Here is a 24,576-nt window from a genome sequence, read left to right on the forward strand (position 1 = left end):
CAATGTGAGCAATTAACCCAGCCCTCACTCACATTTTTTTAAAATTTTATTTATTTATGAGAAAGCTAGGAGGAGAGAGAAAGAACCAGACATCACTCTGGGACATGTGCTGCCGGGGATCAAACTCAGGACCTCATGCTTGAAAGTCCAAAGCTTTATCACTGCGCCACTCCCGGACCACCCCACTCACATTTAAAGATGTGAAACTAGAGTCCTTTCCAGGAGTTCTGCTTAGATGTGTGAGACCTGTCCTGTAAAAGCTCTAACTATCCCACTGGGCATCCCTCAAGGCAGGGGGCTTGATTCCGGAGCCCAGTGTCTGCATGGTCTTCCCTGGTCATCCAAGAGAATCAGCTCAGTGTTTCTGCAGAAGAATCTAGTTGCTGTCGTCATCAGCAGCAGCAGCAACAGCAGCATGGAAGATAAATATCCAACACCACTCACTTTCCACAGGGGGACGAGGAGGCAGAAAGGGGGCAACCTTCACTTAGTCTCTTTAAAAATTGCTACGAATCAACATAACATACAATTTGTCATTTTAACTACTTCTAAGTCTACAATTAGCTCAACATGACAATATATTCACTCTTCAGCTTCCTGAGCTAGAACTCCACAGCCATTAAACACCAACTCCCACTCCCTCGCCAACCTACCCATCCCCAAAGGCCCTGACAGCCACTCCTCTTGCTGTGCCTCTATGAGTGACCACCGTAGTCAGCTTAGTGGAGACATGCAACTTTTGCCCTTCTGTGTCCGAGCTTCAGCCCTTTCCTCCCTTTTTAAGGCTGAATAATATTCTGTCATATGCACAGATTACCCATTCATGTGTTGTTTGTTTACTCCCAAGGTACCTTGAGTGATAGTAGGTGGGGACTGCAGCCATGCTGCCACCACTAGGAGGCAGGCTGCTGCTCAGACCCCCAGAGACAGCCCAGGCCCTCTCTCTTCGCCTGCCCTCTCCTGCACGAACACTTCCATCGGGGAGTTTCCAAACCTCTCTGACAAGAGGCGGCCCACAGCTTCTTCTTCAGTCCCCCACGTGGGTGGCCTTGACAGAGGCCTAGCTATTATTAGTGAAACTGCCACCATTTTTAGCAGAAGAGGCAAAGGAGCCAAGGAGACGTCTTTCTCCATCAACTGACTCTACCCTCCCTCGTGTCCCCTTCCTGCCAGGGCCTGCTACACAAGTTGCCAAGAATAGGACAGACAATGAAAAACAGACCTAAGTCCTCTCCTCTGTCCTGAATACTCAGCCTCCCAAAATAAAATGAAAGGCTGAGCAGAGAAGGGAAAACCCAGAGTCAGAGGGCGGGTTCCACCCTGTTGTTCATTTTGATGTGTGTTGTCACAGCTCCAGATGCCAGGCTCCCTTCTGATGGCACAAGGGGTATGGCTACCTAACTCTGGAAGTCACAGAGGTCTTAACAGAGGGTCCCTCATCCTAGCTTGTATAAACCACAGGCCAGGGTAGGGTCTCCATTCCCAGGGCTGGTCCTACCAGGTCTGAGCCACCCAGCTTGGCTCCCATATTCAAAGACCAAGATCATCAGAGCCCCACTCCTGGGCACAACATGCCATCCAGCAGGAACCATTAAAATGTGGCCTGGGAGCCTGACTTCCCTGGGCTGACAATCTCCCCCATGCATCCCTGAACTTCCCCTCCCCACAGCCCTTCCCCACTAGGGAAAGAGAGAAACAGGCTGGAGGGATGAATCCACCTGTCGATGTCCATGTCCAGTGGAGAAACAACTACAAAAGCCAGAACTCTCACCTTCTGCATCCCATAAAGAATTTTGGCCCATACTCCCAGAGGGGGAGAAATGACAGGGGGAAGATGACCAGAGGGCTCTAAACTCCAACTCCATGAGGAAAAAGAGAAAAGAGGAAAAAAGAGGAAAGAGGAGAGATATTTGGATCTAGTAATAGGTGTAGGTATGACTTGGAAAGGAAGAGAAGATGGGACTGTAGAAGGGGAAATGGGCAAATATAGACAAATATTGATAGACAGCTATAGAGATAATATCTAGTAGATAATATCTATATAGAATTAACCCATATCTGCAGCTTTAGGAGAACTGCTGTAGCTTCCAATGGAGGGATTGCAGAGACAGAACTCAGGTGGTGGGAACACTGTGGAGTTGTCCCCGTTATCTTGTAATTTTGTAAAACAGTATTAAATCACATATTTAAAAAAAATGTGGCCTGGGTCTCCTTCATGCCTTCTCTCTCTCCCTCCTACTTCTGAGCAAGGCTGCCACAACCCTCCAAGTTCTGAGTACTGCCCCCACCTCAGCGCCTGCCATTAATAAAACATAAACAAGCTGCCGAGCGGGGTGGGGGGGTGGGGAGGTGGGGACATCTGCCATGGGCCTCCCTGCCTGGGCTTCACTGCGCACATGGTCGGGGGAGGGGAGCTGGCAGGTTGCCAGCTGCATCCGGAGCCTCCACACTGGGTCCTGGCTTCATCTGGACTAAATCAGCTTCCTGGCTCCAAGCAGGAACCCCAGCCCTGCCCCCATGCAGCTCAGGCAGGAGCATCTGAGGATCAGAACCTTCCGGCTCACTCTGGGAGGGCGGGGGGGGGGGGGGGGTGGTGGTGGTGGTTTTCAACATGGACAAGCTGCCCCAGCCCATCATGTCATCAACTTCTCAATCAGAGCCCCAGAACTTGGCAGGGCCTAACACAGGGCCATCCCAGGCTCCCCTGCTTCCCTCCCCGGAATCTTGGGAGGAGTCAGCTGTCTTCGGAGACTTGGGACCATGGTGGCCACGTGTTCCTGGCTCCTCTTCAGTCCTCTCTTTCTCTTCCTCTTTCATTCTTTCATCTTCACTAGGGATTTGATGCTCTGGAATAACTTCTTCTTTTTTTTTAAATCTTTATTGGAAAGAGTCAGAGGGAAATTGAGAGGAAAGAAGACATAGAGAGGGAGAGAGACAGAGACACAGACACCTGCAGCCCTGCTTCACCACTCGTGAAGCTTCCCCCCTGCAGGTGGGGGCCAGGGGCTCGAACCTGGGTCCTTGCGCACTGTGATGTGAGCACTTAACCAGGTGTGCCACTGCCTGGCCCCTAACTACTACTACTACTACTAATAATAATAATCCTTCTCCTTCTCCTTCCCCTTCCCCTTCCCCTTCCCCTTCCCCTTCTTCCTCTTCCTCTCCTTCCCCTTCCCCTCTTCTTTTTCTTTGTCCTTTTGCCTCTAGGGTTATCACTGTGACTCAGTGCCGGCACTATGAATCCACTATCCCTGAAAGTCATTTTTTTAATAGGATAGGACAGAGACAGAGAGACATTGAGAGAGGAGGGGAAAACAGAGAGGGGGAGAGAAAGACAGACACCTGCAGACCTGCTTCACTACCTGTGAAGCAACCCCCTTGCAGGTGGGGAGCCAAGGGCTCAAATGGGCATCCTTGAATTTTTTACTATGTGCACTTAACTCAGTGCGCTACCACCCAGCCCCCTGGAATAAATTTCTTCAGATAAAGACAGAGACAGAGACAAAGGGAAAGACACCACAGGGCACCAAAGCTTCCTCGGGTGCAGTGGGAATCAGACTTGAACCCGGGTTGAGCTTGACAAAGCAGGGCATGTCTGGGTGAGCTATCTTGCCAGCCCTTGTCATTTCCTCTTCCTCTTGGTCTTCCAAGAGACCCAGCAGCAGTGGGAACACAGGAGGCTATGGATACACACACACACACACACACACACACACACACACACACACACACACACACAGAGTCAGCGATGACTCTTGTGGCTCTAAGTACTTTTACTCTGATGGGTCACTTCCACCTTAAAACATAAGAGAAATTCTATCTTGAGGGGCCAACTGGCAGCTCACCCAGGAGAGCACACATGGAGCCATGCACGAGGACCTGGGTTCAGGCCCCCAGCCCCCACGTGCGGGGGGGGGGGGCTTCATGAGCACACACCAGTGCTGAACGTGCCTTTCCTCTCTGTCTCTTCACTTCTATCTCTAGCTCTCATCCTTCATCAAAACACAGCCACCAGGAACACTGGAGCTATGCAGGCACCAAATGCCAGTGATAACACTAATAGCACAAGAGGGAAAAAAATCCACTTTACAATTGCTCCACTTAAAAGATGAATACAATCTAGGTTCCAGGCTATATTTTTCTTCATTTTCTTCTCTCAGAAAAAGTCTGAAGCATTGTGGGGCCTCAGCTCTGTGGACTGTCCCAGGAATGCCCTCTGCCACAAGTAAATGGGGTGGTTTTCCACCTTGCCTGGTCAGCCTGATGCAGGCCCAGAGGCCCCCGATGCTTGGAGAGCATGGGCGTTCTAACTCTCACAACCCCCAAGCCTGCACAGTAAACAGAGTGAGTCCATACCCTGCCACCATCTGCAGACACAGCGGAAGCCAATCCTCTCCAAGGGGTGAGACCAGACTGAAGACACACACAGGTAGGGTGCCAGTGGCAAGCAGGTCTGGAAACATGACCCCTTGCTCCACTAACATGCAGTTATACATGTACCCTTTCCTTCCTCTCCCTCCCTGCATTAAGAGAGGAAGGGTGAGAGAGATCACAGCACTGACAGCTTCCTTCAGTGGAGTGGGAACCTGGCTTGAGCCTAGGTCGCACATAAGGGAAAGCAGTGCACTACCCAAGTCAGCTACTTGCAGGCCCATGGATGTGCATTTTTCCCTTCTTCCCTCCCTCCCTCCTTCCCTGCCACCAGAACATTACAAATCCACCACTCTTGGTAACCATTTTTTTCTTTTCTTCTTGCTTTCTTTCTATTAGATAGTCAAAGAAGAATTGAGAAGGGAGGGGAGATAGAGAGAGAAAGATAGACACCCGCAGACCTGCTTCACTGCTCACTCATGAAGCGTCACAGCCCCCACCTCACCCCCACCCACGGGGCACGCAGCTGGGTTCTGGCACATGGTAATGTGTGCAATCAACGCCAGCCAGATCTGGCAGTCCAGGCTGGGGCTTGGAAGGATTTGACAGGACTGTGAGACAGTCAGGAACTCAAAGCTCAGAAGCTGGCCTTTCTGTTGAAGGTGAAGGTTTGGAGGATCTGAGAACCCAGAGCATAACTGGCTCCTTCAGGAGACCCAGTGGGATGAGCCAAGTGAGGGTCAGAGAGAAGGCAGGGTAGCCCACCGTAAGATGGGAGAATCCGAACTCTGCAGACCTCAAAAGTGACAACAGGGGGCCTGCAGTAGTGCAGTGGGCTAAGCACACATGGCTCAAAGTGCAAGGACTGGCCTAGGGAATCCCAGTTCGAGCCCCTGGCTCCCCAACTTCACAAGTGGTGAAGTAGGTCTGCAGATGTCTGTCTTTCTCTCCCCCTCTCTGTCTTCCCCTCCTCTCTTGATTTCTCTCTGTCTTATCCAACAACAACAGCAATGGCAACAATAATAAAAACAAAAATGATAAACAACAAGGGCAACAAAAAGGGGGGGAAATGGCCTCCAGGAGTAGTGGATTCGTAGTGGCAGCACAGAGCCCCAGCAATAACCTTGGAGGCAGAAAAAATGATAAGAGACAGGCCTGGTCTATGCTGAAGGCCACACTGAGGACACTGCCCACCCTCACTCTCTGCCCCCCCAGCCATTACTATTTTCAAAAAATGCTACAATAAACTGTCTTGTGTCCAATTTGCCCACACCTTCGAGAATGTGGAGAATGTGTTTGTAGAGTGAAGAACGCAACTTAGAGAGGGCTTCTAATATTCTGTAGTAAAAAAAAAAAAAAAAAAAAAAGCACTGTTCCAGGTCAAAGTTGCTCAGGCCTCAGTTTCCCCATCTGTAAAGTGAAGACAGTGTGTGATGCTCCCATGAGAACACTGATGCCAGTTTTAGCCTGGTGTCCAGCAGGGAAAACCTCCATGACAGTGCCCATCACACTAGTCTCTAACTCCTGGCACAGTGACTAGACCCTAAAACAGGACGAATTTTCACTCCATGGATGACCTACCACGGATGATGAGGCTTTCAAGCAGACGTCACCCACCCACCCCATGATCAGAATTAGGAAGGCGGGGGTCACAGAGATAGGACACTGCCTAAGTCCACACACGGTGGAATGGGCCAGGTCAGCACAAGAAGCGTCTGGAGCTCCCAACTGCCATGCCCTTCCTTTCCAGCTCTCCCAGAGAGCGCTCCCCCACCCCCACTCCAGTCCCCAGGCCACCCAAGACTGGGTGGAGTGTCTGGGAGCCAGACTGCCGTCGGGCGACCCCAGCCAACTGGCAGCGGCTGGGCCAGTGCGGAGCAGGGAATGCAGGAAGCCGCCTGGCTCGGCGAGCCGCTGGAGTGTGAACGTGGATCTCCCCTTGCACTGCTTGCCCCTCCAAAGCCCCATCCCCTCCCAGCTCTTCTCCTTTGTTCCCTGTGCTGGGCCCTGGAGGGGTTGGTCAGTCTCAGGTGGACAGGGGGAGAAGGGGCCCCTGGGGTCGGGAGTCTCAGCAGTGAGGGGCCCCCATGGGCAGGTGCCTCTTGGGGTACATAATCAAGGTAAAGTAATGCTTCCTGCCGCTCTGTGTTGGTGACCAGTGACACTAACCGGAGCTGCAGCCTAGGGGGATGAGGATGATCCACTCGAACTCAAAGCAGAGTGTCCGAGAGCCGGGAGCCATTTTAGCCAGTTTCCCATCTCTCATTAACTCAGAGCTGGGGAAGGAGTCACACACACCGGCCAGGAGTCACCTGGGGCTCTTCTGAGACATCAGATGGGACCCTCGTTCCACGGGACATGCAGGGAGGTAGGTAGGCCCGGCCTGAGAGCACAACACAGGCTCCAACAAACCAGGCGGGTCCTTCCCACTCCAAGCTCTCTGAGTCCTGGAACCGTGACCAAGGAACCCAGAGTCACAGTTGCAGGGGGCATTCCCCTCCACTGTACTAGCGCCAACTGGGATACAGATATTCACTTTCAATATAGATATTTTACTGGAAGAACCCACCAGGGTTATCACAGGGGCTCAATGCCTACACAACAAATTCACGACTCCTAGCAGCCTTTTTTTTTTCCTTTTATCTTGATAAGAGAGAAACTGATGCTATGGGCACTTAACCCAGTGTGCCACCACCCAGCCCCCGAAAGAAGAGAGAAATTGAAGGGGGAGAGATAGAGAGGGAGAAAGAAAGACTTTAAAAAAATTTAATCTGATTTATTCTTTATTTTTAAAATTTCTTTATATTTTATTTATTTTCCCTTTTGTTGCCCTTGTTGTTTTTTATTGTTGCTCTAGTTATTATTGTTGTTGTTGATGTCATCATTGTTAGATGGGACAGAGAGAAATGGAGAGAGGAGGGGATGACAGAGAAGGGGAGAGAAAGATAGATACCTGAAGACCTGCTTTACTGCTTGTGAAGCGGCCCCCTGCAGGTGGGGAACAAGGATCCTTGTGCTTTGCGCCACATGCGCTAAACCTGCTGCGCTACCGAATGACTCCCTATTCCTTATTTTTATTATTGGATAGGGGCAGAGAGAAATAAAGAAGGGAGGGGGACATAGGGAGAGAAACAGAGACACCTGCAGCCCTGCTTCAACACTCATGAACTTTCCCCCTGCAGGTGGGGACCAGGGGTTTGAACCTGGGTCCTTGGGTAATGTGAGTGCTTAATCAAGTGCACCGCTGCCTGGCCCCAGAGAAAGAGAGACATACACAGCACAGCTTTGCCACTCATGAAGGTTCCCCCCTGCATGTGGGGAGTGGGAGCTTGAACCTGGGTCCGTTCACTTGACAACACTTGCACAACAGAGTGCTCTACCACCCCTCCCCAGAACTTAACCCCGCCCCTAATTACTATATTTTAAATGGTGAGACTTCACTATTTAAAATAAGGTTGTGGTCCATCTTGGGAGATGGCGTGGCAATAAGGACGCTAGATTTATAAGCTGTCTCTAGTTCAAGCCCCAGCGTCCCGTGTGCCAGAATGGTTTTTTGTTTGTTTATTTGGTTTTGCTTTTTTAGTAAACATAAGATAGAGACTGGAAAGACAGCTCTCTGGGCAGACACCTGCTTTGCCATGCAGGGGATCCCAGTTGGAGCCCCCAGGCCCAGTCAGTTCAGAGAGACACTGAGAGGAGTGAGAAACTCGTGTGCAAACCAGCTGATTGGTTTATTCTTTAAGTCCCCTCCTCTGCCTGCTTCTCACATTCCAGAAGGCAATGACCCCCTGTCCTCACAGAAAGAGAATGGCCAGAGATAGATAGCCCTGTACCCGAGTCTACTGAGGTTGCTCTAACCAGTCACACAGTGATGCCTCAAGACTCACAATCAAGGCTTCTACCCATGCCAGCTCCTTCTGCCTCCTGGGCCCACTCCAGGGCTTCTCTTCCTTAGGAACTACAAGTAAAAAAAAAAAAAAAAAAAAAAAATATATATATATATATATATATATATATATATATAGAGAGAGAGAGAGAGAGAGAGAGAGAAAGAGAGAAAGAGAGAGACAGAAAATATGTATTTAATTACTAATGGAGGGGGGGGTGACAAGAACCAGATCAATGCTCTTGCACAGGAAATGCCAGGATCAAACTCAGGACCTCAGGCTTTCCAGTCAGGCACTCTCCCTGCTCTGCTACCTCTGAGACCTCACAGCTGCCTTTATAGTGGCAGCCGGGGCTCCTTATCTGTTGGTACCAACTTGCCTGACTGATGATGCAGATAAGCATCGCTGTACATCATGCAGAGAATTCCAGATGAGGGAAATGAACGGGCTAGAGCCATGCGGCAGAACTCAGAGAACATCTCGGCACAGGGCTGAGGACTCACTGAGGCAGCACTGACTTCAGCCCAGCCAGACAAGCTGACCCCAGTCTCTCACGCAGGTTGAACTCTGTGAGCAGCAGAGAGGTGGCTTTGTGGGCAGAACACAGAACTTACACATATGAGGCCCTGGGTTGGATCAGTAGGCACCATCTGAGATAGAACAGTGCTCTTGGCCTGTCTCTGTCTCTCTGTCTCTCTTTCTCTCTATGCCTCATAAAACAAACAAGTAAATCATTTTAAAAGAACTGCTCCAAAACAGTTTTAGAAGCCCCAGGGTTGGCTCCCAACTGAATTTTAAAACTTGGTTTGTGGATTCTGCTGAGAGAATCTTACATTCAAATGCTGGCTGTCCTTAAATGGCCCGCCAGCTCCCTGGTGGCAGTGAGGCAGTCTGGAAGCTAGAGGACCCTGCAACACCCCAGAGCTGGGCATTCCTGGTCCTCAGTTTCCTGAGGCCATCAACAAGTGGGGGAGGTGACTGCTGGTGGGAGAGTCAGGCATGTGGGGTGGCAGAATGAGGACACCTGCACATCCAAGGAGGCCAAGAGAGCTTTGCAACCAGTCCCACAACTGCCCCATCAAGGTAGCCTGACTCTCAGGGCTCCACAAGTAGGAAATGGGTCTCCAGCGGCAAAGCAGCCTGCCTGAGGTCACAGAGCAAGGGGACATCAGTGGGGCACAGAGCAAGGCTGCTGTACTGAAGGATACATTACTGACCACACAGAATGAACAAAATGTGCACCAATCACACTGTGCTTCATCTTAATTTTTTTGTATCATCTTTATTTATTGGATAGAGATGGCCAGAAAACAAGAAGGTAGGGGGTGACAGAGAGGGAGAGAAATGGGGTCAGGTGGTGGCACACCAGGTTAAGTGCACATGGTACAAAGAGCAAGGACCTGTGCCAGGATCCCGGTTTGAGCCCCTGACTCCCCACCTGACCTGTGTGTGGGGGGGTCTCTTCACAAGCGGTGAAGCAGGTCTGCAGGTCTCTCTTTCTCTCTTCCTGTCTTTCCTACCCTCTCAATTTCTCTCTGTCCTATACAATAGGGGGGAAAATGGGGGGGATGGCTACAGGAGCAGTGGATTCGTAGTGCAGGCACTGAGCCCCAGCAGTAACCCTAGAGGAAAAAATAAAAATAAAATAAAATAAAATAAGAGAGGGAGAGAGACACCTGCAGCACTGCTTCACCATTTGTAAAGCTTTCCCCTGCAGATGGGGACTAGGGACTCAAACTCAGGTCTTTGCGCACTGTGACATATGTGCTCATAAGGTACACCACCACTTTGCCCCCATTTATATCAGTCATCAGTAATATCAGTAAGTCCCTGGTTCACATCAGGATACTAGTAACTAAGTTTGGGGACAAAGTTACATATGGGTGTGTGTGTGTGTGTGTGCGCGTGTGTGCATCCATATAGCTTTCTATCTCCTCTCTAGCTTTGCACCTCTTTTAGCCAGTGTATTGGCTATTGGTGGTGCTGAGGATTGATCCTGGCACTTCAGAACCTCAAGCAGGAGAATCTTTTCCATAAACACTGTGACATCTTCCTGGCCCCATGCAAAGACTTCTGGCTACACAGAGAAGGGGTATCTGAGGTGCCAATGTGCCTGTGGGTGTGTTCAGCTCTGAGCACAGGGGAGGGGTATGCAAGTGTGAGCGTGTGCAGGGGTGCGGGCTGAGCCCAGTGGGGTGAGGCTGACCTTTGGGGAGGCCGCTGTAGAGCAGAGTGACCATGGACAATGGTTGGTGGGGGAGAGTCACGGCCGCAGCAGAGAATTCATTTTAGCAACTAGAGAAGTGGAATGACGTGGCAAATTATAGTGTCTGACCAAATAAATTATTCCTTTCATTTTCCCGTTTTGTTTGGAGGAGAACTTTAAGCCTCATTTCCAAGCACAGTTAGCAAGTGCTTACTGAGCGGATTTTCCTGTAATTAATAGGAATTTCACTTGCTTTTCTTTCCCAAGGCAGGAGCTGGAGGAGAGACGGAGCAAGGCAGATTCCTCTGGGCTGCGGGCTGGGTAAAGGTTTAATAGCTTTACGAACTTGTGCAGGCTACAAGGGCAAAAGGGAGAGGGAACGTAGCAAAACTTTAATTGCTACTTCCCAAAATAACCTCCTCTGGCCTGTAATAAGCTTATGCTGGATTTTAATTCTTTTCACTGAAAAGAGAGAGAGAGAGAGAGAAGCAGCTCAGATTTAAATTTCTCCAACTAACCAATACATTCTCCCTGGGTGTCTGCCCCAAGTGTCTGACTGGGGTTCATTGCTCCAATGTCAAAGGGTGCCACAGGGTTCAAGGAAAGAGGACTCAGGAAACTGTGTCCCCAGATCAATGAACTTCCTCACAAGAGCCTGGGGGTAGGGTCTCATCTGGCAACTCCTATCTGGGAAGCAAAGGGTGGTCAGACCAAGACCCTAAAGGTAATTACAACTTTAAAAGGTCATCAGGCAGGGCTGGGCAATGGCACCTGGGGTAAGCACAGGTCATCATGCACAAAGATCTGGGTTCAAGTCCCCATTCTCCACCTGCAGGGGGAATGTTTCTAGAGCAGTGAAGCAGGTCTGCAGGTGCCTTTCTCTCTCTCCCTATCTTCCCTCTCCTCTCAATTTATCTCTGTCCTGTCAAATAAAAATAGAAAGAAACGTGGTCCGGGAGGTGGCGCAGTGGCTAAGGCACTAGACTCTCAAGCATGAGGTCCTGAGTTCAATCCCCGGCAGCACATGTACCAGAGTGGTTCTCTCTCCCTCTCTCTCTCTCTCTCTCTCTCTCTCTCTCCCCCCTATCTTTCTCATTAATAAATAAATAAAATCTTTCCTTAAAAAAACAGAAAGAAAAATAAGGCCTCCAGGAGCAGTGGATTGGTAGTGCAGGCACCGAGCCCCAGCAATAACCCTGGAGGCAAAAAAAAAAAAAAAGAAAGTGTGTAGCTTAATTTGAACCTGGAACTAAGAGATACTAAGGAACTGAAGGAAGCTCGTCTTTCTTCCCCTCCCCACTACCACCATCTCTCTCTCTCACTCTCTTGCTTTAGCTCTCACTTGCACTCTAAATGAAAAAGAGCCCAGAGGGGCCAGGCAATGGCACACATGTTACAATGCAAGGACTTGGGTTCAAGCCCCCAGTCTACACCTGCAAGGGGGTACCTCCACAAGAAGTGAAGCAGTACAGCAGGGCAGACTCTCTCCCTTCTCTCTCTCTCTCTCTTCCCCCTTTTCTCTTGATTTCTCTCTGTCTTTATCCATTAAATAATACATAGATAAAATCTATTTTAAAAAAGAAAAGGAAAAAAAGCCCTAAGCCGCAAAATCATTGCCTTAGGCTTACACACACACACACACACACACACACACACACACCACACACACACACACACACACCACACACACACACACCACACACACACACACACACCACACACACACCACACACACACACACACACACACACACACACACACACACTTCCTTCCAACAGCCCAAAGATCACTTTTGCACACCTCAAGGAAGGGTCCCTATTGACTGGACTCTTTTCCTCCCAAGTTTGGCTCAGAAGTACCCTGTGTGGACACATACCTTTGTCCCTGGCCCACCCCCCTCACAGAGCAGCAATGGAACCACCTTGGACCAGAGGCCCCTGTGCAGAATATCAGGAACCAAGCCCCAGAGCTGACAACACAGAAGACAAGAATAAGGCATCCTGATGGAAAAGGTCCATGCTGACTCTACCCCAGGCCCGGAGGGTGGGCGGTGCACAAGGTGCAGAGGAAGGACTTCCATCATGTTTGCACACACAAGCATGCATGCATGTGCTCTGTCCCTCTCGGTGCCTGTCTCCCCCTCTGGGGCTGCCTTGCTGAGTTGGGTGCACACAGGTGTACGCCAGTCGCAGTGTTCCCCATGCCCCTCCCGCTGGAGTAGCTGTCAGGCAGTCTCTGGACAGAGGCTGCTGGCCTTGGCCCAAGCTGTCATAACACTGGCAGCTGCAACCAGCACCATCCACACAGTGAGGGCCCATGGGACTTCACTCCTGCATCCTGTCCCTCGAAAGGGACATTGCTGGGACTGAGCTGGAAGGCAGAGCTCCCAGTCTCTGAGGCTCATGTGTGGAGGACACAGGAAGAAGGCATCCTTGTGACCCTCTCCCCACCCCAGAAAATATCTAGCACAAAAACCACCCCCGGCTAGTTGTGGGTAGGGGGATGAGTAATCAGACAGAAAACCCCTGAGGTCCTGAGGCAAAAAGGAAGCCCAGAGAAGAGGCATGTGGATGAGGGCTAAAATCAAGGAAGGCTTCCCAGAGAGGGTGGGCAATGAATGGGGCTGGGTATTCTCAGGAGAGGGGTGTTTCAAAATGAGGACAGTGAGAGGCCACAGAAGTAGCCAGGACTTGGGATCAGGCTTTCTCCTGTCTGCTGCATTTCTAAAACCTAAGTGATAAACAGGTCCCTTCAAAATAGAATCAGTTTTTTCAGATCCTAAGCAGCACCTTCAGCTCTCCTCGACAGCCTGTCACCCTAACGTGGGTCTCACAGGCCTGTGGAATCAACTGAAAGTGATGCTCAGCTCACCCAGGAGTCTTGGCTTTGCTGTGTCACTGTGGTCTGGACATGATGCTGTGGGGACAGCTCAGTCAGCTGCAGCTATCCCAGGAACACAGGAAGTTTCAAAGGTCCCCTGTAACAGCTCCTAGCTAGTGTGAAGGGTTCTGGTGGGGGCTGGGAGAGGGAGGAGGAGAAAGACAAGAAAGATTAATCAGTAAGAAGGTGGGAAGGAGGGAAGTATGGAGGGAGGGAGGGAGGGAGGGAGGGAGGGAGGGAGGGAGAGAGAGAGAGGGAGAGAGAGAGAGGGAGAGGGAGAGAGAGAGAGGGAGAGGGAGAGAGAGAGAGAAAGGCGGGCACCCTGGGCACTGGCTCAGGGGCAAGTAACTGGTGTCCACCATCTAGTTTCACTAGCACTGAGCCTGAGCACTGAGCCTCCAGCATCCATGGGTCTAAGAGTGAAAACTCAGAGGTTGGAGCACGGCCAGCTTCCAGAAGAGTGGGGGCTGAAGGGAGGGGGCAGAGATGACTCTTAGAAGGAGAGGTTCCAAGGACCAGGTGGTGGCGCCCCTGGTTAAGTGCACACATCACAGTAAGCAAGGACCTGGGTTCAACCCCCTGGTCCCCACCTGCAGGGCGAAAGCTTCATGAGTGGTGAAGCAGGGCTGTCTCGATCCAGTAATAAACAAATAAAGTAAAATAAAGATTTAAGAGATAAAAAAATATTTTTAAAAAACTTTTAAGAAAAGGAGGGGTTCCATCCCTGAGATTAGAGGACTTCTAGGGAAGCCGCCCAAAAAGTTACCTCTGGAGGAACTGTTGGCCAAATCACAGCTCACATCTCCCCGCCATCCCCAACCCCAGCCTCCAGCGAAGATGAACTGCTTTGCCTACTGTTTGCCCCTCTCCCGCCACTGCCCCAGTCCCCTCTGCACATGTGGCCTTCGCCTTCTCCTTCCCACTGCCCTGATCCACCTGCCTTATCTCCTCCCACCCACTGTGTGATGTGGGCAAGTGATTTAAGCTCTCTGAACCTGAGTTTCATTGCTATTTTCTTTTCTTTTATTTATTATTGGATAGAGACAGAGAGAAATTGAGAAGGGAGGGGTAGACAGTGAGGGGGGAAGACAGAGAGACACCTGCAGTCCTGCTTCACCACTCATGAAGCTTTCCCCCTGCAGGTGGGGACCAGGGGCTTGAACCTGAGTCCTTGTACAGAGCAGTATGTGTGCTTCACCAGGTGCACCTGCCCCTCACTGCTAGTTTTGCTATCTTCCCAATACAATTATTTTTAAAAAGTCCTCCCAATTTAAATTCCCTAGGACAAGAACATGTAAAAAATTCTAGAGCTAATAAATCAGGGTAAAAAAAAAATCAAGCTGTTGCTACTTTATAGCATGTATTCACTTCACAATTCCATTTACTGCCTGCCTTGGTACACTGACAGTGGGATGTCCTGTGGTTTTACAGGGTGGGACAATGGCTAATGTCTTTAGCTGCACTGCACTAATGGACAGCTCAGGGCCGAGACATGTGCAAAGCCTTCCACAGGAGCAAGCAGCGGGGGGCTGGGGGCAGAGTGAAAGTCGTTCCGTAGTCAGCACCGCCTTGCCCCCTAACTGTGAGGTTCCAGAAAGGCTTAGTTCCCATCCACAAACTCCTGGGCTGCAAGAGAACCTCGACGAAAACACTGTCAACCCCAGACTTCATCCTTAGGACCACCTCTTGTTCCCAGAGCCCACGGGGTGGAGGTGAGTAGGGAGGGGGTCTTCTGGTTCAAGAATCCAGGGAAGCAGTTCTGAATCCTGCTTCCCAATGCCAGACATTCCATAGACTCCTACTGGCCACCACTTCTGTGTCCCTGAGTCACAGAGCAGGCTGATCAGAAGGGCTTGCTCTCACCAGCCAACTTCCCCAGCTACCACTAACTCAGTGTCTACTGGATGAGAACCCTCTGACTTTTCCACATTGGCCCACTGCCGGGAGCCAGCTCCCGGAAAAAAGGGTTAATTTAGACATGCTGGGCGAGGAGGGAGCAGGGGTGTCTGTGGGGGGGATGTTCTCTCCCCAACAGCACCCCTACAGCCCTAGCCCCCCCCCACTATCACTGTTAAATTTATAGATTGGGGATTGCTGTAAATTATAATGTAATTATACCGCGCCAGGGGCAGCTTCCCACGGCAGAAATTAAAAAGCAATTCAGGTAAATGATCTTTAGCTGCAGCACAGCGTCCCTGCAGAACTCATTAAGTGCAGGGACCAAACAGCATGCCAGAGATGGCAGGCAGCCCACCTCCTGTCAAACATCACGACTCGCCTTGGAAAAGCTCAGGCCACTGGCCACCCCAGGTCTGTCTCTTCTGGGATGCCCAACTGCAGCTCACCTGCCTCCCTACAGATTCTGCACCTGCCCAATATCAGCCTGACACACTCAGACCACGTCATGCACATGCCCACAGAGGAAAGGAAGACTTTGGAGGACTATTAAAAAAAGGCTGGGAGCTTATTTAGAGAAGTTGCTCATTTTGATAGCATGAGTGCCATTTCTTCTGAGGTCCCGGATTTCGAAATCTGAGGGAGTTGGGGGACATTTTTAATCTCTCTACCTCTCTCTTTCTCTCTTTTGTTGCCTCCAGGGTTATCGCTGGGTGTCAGTGCCAGTGCTACGAATGCACTGTTCCTGATGGCCATATTTTTTTCCATTTTATTGGATAGGACAGAGAGAAATTGAGATGGGAAAGAGAGATAGAGAGACATCTGCAAATCTGCTTCACGGTTTATGAAGCATCCCCTCCGCAGGTGAGGAGCGGGGGTCTCAAACACAGGTCCTTGCACTTAATACTATGTGCGCTTAACTGGGTGCACCATCACCCAGCCCCCCCCCATTTTAATCTCTTTAAATGACTCTAACACTGAAATGGAAAAAAAGAAAGAAAGAAACCACTGCACAGACAGACAAAAAGAACTATGCTAACACATGAGTGATGGGGGGAGGAGTCAGGAAGGTACGTGACGCCGTTAACTCTGTTTTTCTGCATGAGACATGTTCTCAAGTGGCTTTGATAATCAGAAGGCTAGGTGGCCTGAGAGGTGGCTCGGTGGATAAATCATTGAATTCTCAAGCATGAGGTCCTGAGTTCAGTCCCCAGCATCACATGTGCTAGAGTGATGCTCTGGTTCTCTCTCCCTAAATTGATCTTGGCCGGGGGGGGGGGGGGTTAAATAAATATGTACTTTTTCATTCCTCGTTGCTGTCCTTAAGACTGTGAGCCATTTGCTAGAGGGAGGGGAAGGAAGCCAACTGGGGATGCAAACATTGCCCCTAAAGCCCACTGTACTTATTCATGCACTTGCAAAAAGTCAAGCTTCTTAAGCAGCAGCCCAGACCCTCTCCCCTGAGTTGCCTTATGCACCTATTGCAAATAGGGTCCCAGACACATAGCACTGTGTCAGAGGCCAGGGACAACCTGGAAGGCTCTTCTTAGTCACTCCACTTCTACAAGTGTAGCAGCTGCCAGGGACTGGACAAGTGCTCTGCTGAGAACTCTGAACTCCTGCAACAACCTGTCTCCATCCAGGAGGGGCTCTGCACATGGGGCTCTGAGACCCATACAGGTAACGAAGCCACTTAATCCACCCAGGTCCCCTCCTGCTGGCTGGAAGCAGAACAGAATGCGAACTAAGCAGGGTCTCAGCCATAGTGGCCTCTACTCTCTGGGTCATAGACTCGGCACTTGGCAAAGACTACTCTTAGAACTCTGAGATGAAAGTCCCCAGAACACCCATGAGGTGCTACAGATGGAGCCTAGCTTAGAATAAAGGATGGAGAGAGTCGGGCTGTAGCACAGCGGGTTAAGCGCAGGTGGCACAAAGCACAAGGACCGGCATAAGGATCCCGGTTTGAACCCCAGCTCCCCACCTGCAGGGGAGTCGCTTCACAGGCAGTGAAGCTCTGCAGGTGTCTATCTTTCTCTCCTCCTCTCTGTCTTCCCCTCCTCTCTCCATTTCTCTCTGTCCTATCCAACAACGACAACAACAAAAATAACTACAACAATAAAACAATAAGGGCAACAAAAGGGAATAAATAAATAAAATAAATTTTAAAAAAAATTAAAAAAAAAAAGAGAAGAATAAAGGATGGATTCCAGTGTGTCCCGGGACCTTTTCGCCAGAGCCCTCCCCGACTAGGGAAGAGAGAAATAGGCTGGGGGGATGGATCTATTTGCCACCCTCCAAGTCCAACGGAGAAGCAATTACAGAAACCAGGCTTTCCACCTTCTGCACCCCATAAAGAACCTTGGTATGGACCAAAGAGGGAGAAATGACAGGGGGGAGATGACCAGAGGGCTCTAAACTCCAACTCCATCAGGACACAGAGCGAGAAGAGGAAAATGGCAGAGACGTTTGGGTAGTAATAGATGTAGGTGTGACTTGGAGAGGAAGAGAAGATGGGACCAAAGGAAAAAAAAGGGGAGGGCAAACATAGACAGATAGTTGAAGAAATAATAGTTCACCCATATCTGCAACCTTAGGAGAACTGCCGTAGCTTCCAATGGAGAGAATGGGGACACAGTACCGGAGTTGTACTCCTGTTGTCTTGTAATTCTGTAAATCAATTTTAAATCACTAATAAAAATTAAAATAAAGAAAAACTTCAAATGAAAAGGAAAAAAAAGGGTGGGCTAAGACCTGCAGGGCTGGGTATGACCCAGACACTTAGCTGTCCAGTTGGACAGCCATCACCTAACAGTCAAGTGAAAAGACTCTCCACTTCTCAGTCTGTCACCTGGAGTCAGCCTGTCACTAGGGGCCTCAGCAGCAACTCCGGGAGGCTCACAAAGGGCTGGCTGGGGAAAAACTTCTTCAGGGGGACCCCCTGAGGCCGCCTCCATCCAATCAAGGAAGAAGATGGGGAGGGAGGTGGGCCACCCTGCCTGTGGGTCAGGTGCCCTGCTCGCACCCTCTCCTCCCCGGCTTCCCCAGGTATGTCGGCACACCCCCTCCATGCACCTGGGACTCCGCAGAGGGTTCAGAGGCACAAGCTGCTAGATTTGGGAGGACCCAGGATCCAGAGTCTCCTCATAGCCGAGATTCAACCCTCCTGCCCCAGTGGCCTGTCAGGTCTGCTAGCTTCCCTCTTTTCATTTCCTTCCCTGTCTTTTCTAATGTTTCTTTTTAACCGTAGCACTGCTCAGTTCTGGCTCCTGGTGGTGCTGGGGCTTGAACCTGGGACCTTTGATGCCTTGGGCATAAAAGTATTTTTGTATAACTCTCATATGCTATCTCCCCAGCCATTCTCCCACTCCTGAGAGGGGCAGTAAACTCTCACGGGCAGAAACGTCTCCTCCTGGTGCCTCTCAGCTGAGCCATGGACCCATCCCTAATTTGGACATTTCTCTCCTAGCCTCCAGTCAAAACAGAAAAAACGCATCACCTACCGGGCCTCTTCCGGGCTTCTTCTCCTCCCTGAAAACTCACTCCAGGAAGTCCAGGAACCAGTTATCTAACCACCAGATGCGCCTGTACCTTTGGGACCCCAGGCGAACCTCCCCTGCCCCCACAGATTGTCCTTGTCCCTGCTGCCATGGCCAGGCTCCATCCACTGCAGCCAGGAAGGAGGGGACCGCCTGGCTTAGCATTCTGCCCCCCCCCCCACATACACTTCACATCTCCCAGGGTTGGGGGTGTGGGCTCATGGGTCTTGGCGGGGCGTCTGAAACCGCGGGGAGGCCACACACTAGTTATGAGTCGGCACATGGCAATCCCTGTGGAAGGCCTGGTCACGGACAGCTGGGGGAAACATGCACTTAAGCCAGCTCAGCAGATCGCTCCTTGGGCCACTCAGGGCAGCACGGGCACCACCTCCTTGGAGCCCCCAAGGCCGCAGGGGTACAGGGAGGGCACACTTCCTGTCTGCCCTGCAGCTTCAAAGGGGTTGCTGATTCCTTGCTGCTCACAGGAGCCTTGAGTGTTTAAGGAAAAGTCGGTCCCCTTCCACCAAAAAGAGAAACTCCTTTCCTCTCCCCTCCCCTGTTGCACTGAAGTTTCCATGCTGCGGAAGGCTAATTCTCACAAAGAGACACAGACACACTGGGTACACACAGGCCCAGGCGCTGGCCCAGTGGCTCCTTCTTGGAAGCCCCCTCAGCCCACAGCCAGCCTACCTGAAGGGTGCCTGGTGAGTCCCCAGCCCGAGAGGCTCCCCGGGAAAGCTTCAGCACAGACGTCTCTCCCGCCACCAGCTTCCCTTTCTCCTGCATCAGCCTCTGACGTGCAGCCTGGAGAGGGGAACTAATGCTCACCAGCTGGCCGGGTAGGTTAACCCTCTCGGGCTCCCAGGGCGTCCAGCCAGGATGCAGGCTCACAGTCCCCCTCGCAGGGGCCCCAGCACTGAGTCGCTATGAATTCAGCAACAGCCAACAGCTGAGAGTTCAGATTAGACGAGCAGGCAGGGCCTGGGTGGGTGAGGGGAAAAGGAGATGTCCCCAAAACCCACCCTCATTCCACTGGGCTGGTTCTAAGGGAGACACAGAGGACTCAGACTCAGCTAAGAAACCAGACAGAGGGCAATGGAGGTCGGCCACCCCAGGCTCTTCTTTTGCCGGCTTTTGTCAGCCCCTATCTTCCGAGGGTACAATGCTCTCAGAGAAGATCTATAGCAAACTGGTCAACAAGCCCTAGATTCATACACTCTCAGCTGCCCCCTGCTACTGGTCTGCGCTGTGAGCCTTACTTTTCTGCCTAGCAAACTCCTATTCATCCCCCAAAAACCTAGCTCAGGCTTGCCTCCTCCAGGAAATCTCCCCTACTGCTCCTCTCTCGGGGCAGCAAGAATATCTAGAGTCAGCTTCTCTGGAAAGTCCTTACCATAGTAAATTAAAACTGCTGACTGCGTGTTAGTTAGTCCCTCCTCCTGGATGGTGGGACTCTTGGGACTTGGAGATACGTGCAATGGTTGACACAAAGGCTGATGCGTGCCCATACCGGATGGAGAAGCTGCCTGTCCTTAAGTTCCTCTGGTTTATAGATCTAAAAAAGGGGTGCATTGGATTGACCTTCCCGTGGTGCATCCCGTGAGTACCCATTCATTGGGGAAACTGACGATCCTTCCTAGCCGACTGAATCCACATGGATGGATCCCAGTCACTTTCAAAGCCAGCAACAAGCTCCTGACAGCTTTCAAGCCGTTGGTCCTGCTCTTCGAGTCCACCCTGTCCAACGTTCGACGTCTCGTTACCCAATCTGGTCCCCTACGCCTACACTGAACTTCTCTGTTCCAGACTCTTGGAAACAGAGTTGGCAGTCAGCTGAGGTAAAGAACAAACACCTCATCACAGACCCCTGCAAGCGTCAACCCAGCTTTGACCTAGCACGTTATGATTGGGCCCTCCTCAATCGCTATTGAACAGGCCATGGCCGGTGCACCACTATGTTCCACCGCTGGGGAGCCAGAGACGACCCGAACTGCCCCTGCAGCTACAGACAGACTATGACCCACATAGTCAACGACTGCCACCTCTCCAGATTCAAAGGAGGTCTCGAAACTTTACATCAGGCTCAACCTGACGCTGTTGACTGGCTACGGAAGAAGGGCAAACGCTAGAAGAAGAAGATCTAAAAACCAAGGCTCATGGAAGTCTCAGTGTCTGCTGCTGGGGGTAAGGAAGAAAAACAAGGGGGTGAATGGAGAGCTCAAAAGCATTCACTAAGACTAGCATCTTGTCACCCTCTCTACTCACAGGGCCTTTACAGGACGGCACAGAGGGCTGTGGATGGGTATGTACAAAGACTTGACTTGCATGCTCCAGGCTCACAGATCCCAGGTTCAGTCCTCAGCACCACCATTAGTCAGAGCTAAGCAGTGACTGGTAAACAACATAAGATGTAACTGATCTCATTCTGACCTCCCTGGGCAGATGACCTCACCAATGTGTCCCTGAACCCCACCTCCCCAGACCCCTGTCCCACTAGGGAAAAACAGAAACAGGCTGGGGGTATGGACTGACCTGTCAAAATCCATGTCCAGCAGAGAAGCCAGAAGTTACAGAAGCCAGAACTTCCACCTTCTGCATCCCATAAAGAATTTTGGCCCATACTCCCAGTGGGGGAGAAATGACAGGGGGAAGATGACCAGAGGGCTCTGAACTCCAACTCTATCAGGAACCAGAGACAGTAGAGGAAAAAGGTAGGGACATTTGAGTGTAGTAATAGGTGCATGTATGACTTGAAAAGGAGAAGATGAGAGCAAAAAGAATTTTTAAAGGCCAAATATAGATAGATAGTAATAAATAATAAAAATAATAAACAACCTGTATCTGCAACTTTGAGAGAATGGCTGTAGCTTCCAATGGAGGGACTGGGGATGGGAACAGCTCTGATGGTGGGAACTGTATGGAGTTTGTCACCATGTTATCTGGTAAATTTATAAATCACTACTAAACCAATCACTAATAAAAATCAAACAAAAGGATGACTGGGATGCTCTCACTCATAGACAGAAGTTGAAAAATAGATCAGGAGGGAAAACTCTAAGCAGAACTTGAGACTGAAGCTGGCATATTGCATCAAAGTAAAAGACAAAAGGGTAGTGGTGGGAGGGCGTGGTTCAGGTCCTGGAACATAATGGTGGGGGTTGTATTGTTATGTGGAAATGTTATGCATGTACAAACTATTGTCTTTTTTATTATTATTGTTATTGTAGTTATTGTTATTGATGTCATCGTTGTTCAATAGGACAGAGAGAAATGGAGGGAGGGGAGAAGACAGAGGGGGGGAAAGAAAGACACCTGCAGACCTGCTTCACTGCCTGTGAAGCAACTCCCCTGCAGGTGGGAAGCCGGGGCTCGAACCAGGATCCTTACTCCAGTCCTTGCACTTTGCGCCACATGCGCTAACCTGCTGCAGCCCGACTCCTGAAACTATTGTCTTTTACTATTGACTGTAATCCATTAATCCCCCAATAAAGAAATTAAAATAAATAAATAAATAAAATCAGATACAACATAAGCCTCACTTACTCCTCACTCTTCAGGGGAAAACTTACACAAAGGTCACAAGAAGCTCAGAACAAAGACCAGAAACCTTTGAGCACTGCCACCCCTGCCACAGACCCCTCCAGCCAGCTGCACCTGGACTTCATCCCCAGAAGAGTGCCATCAGCCCTACCTTGGTTTAGGAACAGTCCCACCAGATCTGTGTGTGCACCAATTGACAGTGGACAGGAGCTAAGGGTGCAGGGGGCTGGTGCTTCTTCAGACATGCAGGTTACAGCAGAGGGGAGGAGGGAGGCCTTGCTGTGCAGAGAGTGGCGCCTGCACTTAGGGCTCAGACAGACTCAAGTTCAAGTCTTGGCTAAACCACTTAATAGGCGGGTGGCCTTGGCAACATGCTAACCAGCAGGCCTCCTGCTGGTTAAAAAGTAAACATGCTTTTTGAATTAAACAAGATTGCCTAATTGTATCTGCTTCTTGAAGGAGCCTGGGGATTTGGAAGAGCAAAGGGCCCAAAGGAAGGCACTGGGGTGTCAGCTCCCCCCCCCCTCACCACCCCAGACACACACACATATACACAAAGACTTGCTTAGGACTTCAAATACACTCACAAGGTTCAGAGAGGCTTTATGGCTGGGCTGAGGGGCCTGGGAGGGGCCCAGAGAGATGGGTGCAGTATATGAGCAGGCCCTGTTGGTCTTGTAGAGAAGATGCCCCCAAGTCCCTACTTGTCCAGTTAGCCAGTGCCAGGTCCTTCTTCACTCTTGGCTCTGTTTGTACCCAAATGCTGGAACCTTGCAAAGACCCAGACTAAGCATGGCCACTTAGAAAAGCTAGCCCACACTCTCATCTCTGCAGGGTGCAGGAGGAGCCTGGATCCTACACTCCACTGGGCAGGCTGCTCAGGGAGGCAGAACTACGGTCTTAGAGATGGTTTCTCTTGGCTGACAACCATGAATCCTGTGCTTCTCCAATTGGCAACTCTAGTTGCAGACTTAGGCCTAACAGCCCATGGAAGGTGCTGACACCCGTCTCCCAGGTCTGGAGGAGGTGCTGCCTGGTGCCCCTTCCCCCAAGGGCAAGAGGACCCCTGAGGCTGGTTCTCTAGGTCAGCCCATAGGTCATGCACTGGGGTTGGGAGCAGGAGGGTGGACGTGAGGCCAATGCTGCAAAGTGGTAGCTTGAACCAAGGAGAAGGTGATTGGGAAGGTCCAGACAAGGAAGGGGCACAGGATTCATAGTGGAGACCCCATCAGGACTCAGTATCTCCCTTGTTCATGGTGACCCTGTGGACAAGTCAGAGAGCCTTGGGCTTTCAATGCATCCATGGGAGGAGCCCTGAACCCACAGAAACCTGAATCTTGGGCCATCATGGGGCATGAACCCCTTAAGTCTCCATCACATGTGAGGAGATCCTGGAGGGAAACCAGTGTGTGGGAGGGGTGTGGGGAGGTGGCAGGAGGAAGCATCACTGGTCCAGCCCAGGCATCATGGAGCCTCAGGTAGGCCACTGCAGAACGGGGCTACAACCAAGGAGATGCAAGTGCAAAAGGTAGTAGGGGCAGCTGAGGTGAGATGTGGGAGGAAGAAAAGAGAGCTGAGGACAAGTCCCTGGGACACTAAGGCCAGAAGAGAGGATATGAGAGCACATGGGGGCAGGCAGCTGAGAATCAGAGGAAAGAGCCAGGTCTACAGAGAAGCAGGAGTGGAGAGAACCCACTGACTGAGCAGCAAGGAAGCTGAGGGGCACACACAGAGCCATGGGGGTGGAAGGATGGATCCTGATGGGTCCTCACACAGAGAGCACAGTCCAGGGCTGAGGCCAGATGGAAGACAGTGCAGCCTATATGGACAGCCAGGCCCCAAGGCTGCAGAGAACTATGGGAGAGGCCCTGCTGGGGGTGCTTGTGTATGGACAGATAGCCAAGCTGACATTTTATTTCTAAGAACTTCAGACTCGGTGTAGCTCCAGGACAGAAACAGAAGACAACAGAAATTCAGGTGTGGTCTGCAGGAGGGGCTGGTAGAAAGTGGGGTCCTCTTTCAGGAGAAAGTCAGAGGGGAACTGAGAGGTGGCACACTCAGTTAAGTACACACATCACCATGTGCAAGGAACAAGGTTCAAACCCCCAATTCCCACCTGCAGGGGAAAACACTCCCTAAGTGGTGAAGCAGGTCTGCAGGTGTCTTTGTCTGCCTGTCTCTAAGTCCTCCTCCTCTCACAATTTCTCTCTGTTCTGTCAAATAAAAAACAGAAAGGACGATGATGGCAGAGGACCTA

General features: G+C 50.8%; 1 protein-coding gene across 6 annotated transcripts in view; it reads right to left on the reverse strand.

Moving 5' to 3' along the window:
* GLI2 (GLI family zinc finger 2) overlaps positions 1-24,576 on the reverse strand; it is a 256,007-nt gene that overhangs the window by 149,036 nt on the left and 82,395 nt on the right. The window contains exon 1 of one of the 6 annotated variants that reach the window (XM_060177978.1): positions 19,470-19,614. The exons of the other annotated variants lie outside the window; for them this stretch is intronic. The gene's annotated coding sequence lies outside the window, so the exon portion shown is untranslated. Of the gene's footprint in view, positions 1-19,469; positions 19,615-24,576 lie in introns of those variants that run through there. 6 annotated transcript variants of the gene reach the window in all.

This window comes from Erinaceus europaeus, chromosome 18, assembly GCF_950295315.1.
Source record: "Erinaceus europaeus chromosome 18, mEriEur2.1, whole genome shotgun sequence".
Taxonomy (NCBI): domain Eukaryota; kingdom Metazoa; phylum Chordata; class Mammalia; order Eulipotyphla; family Erinaceidae; genus Erinaceus; species Erinaceus europaeus.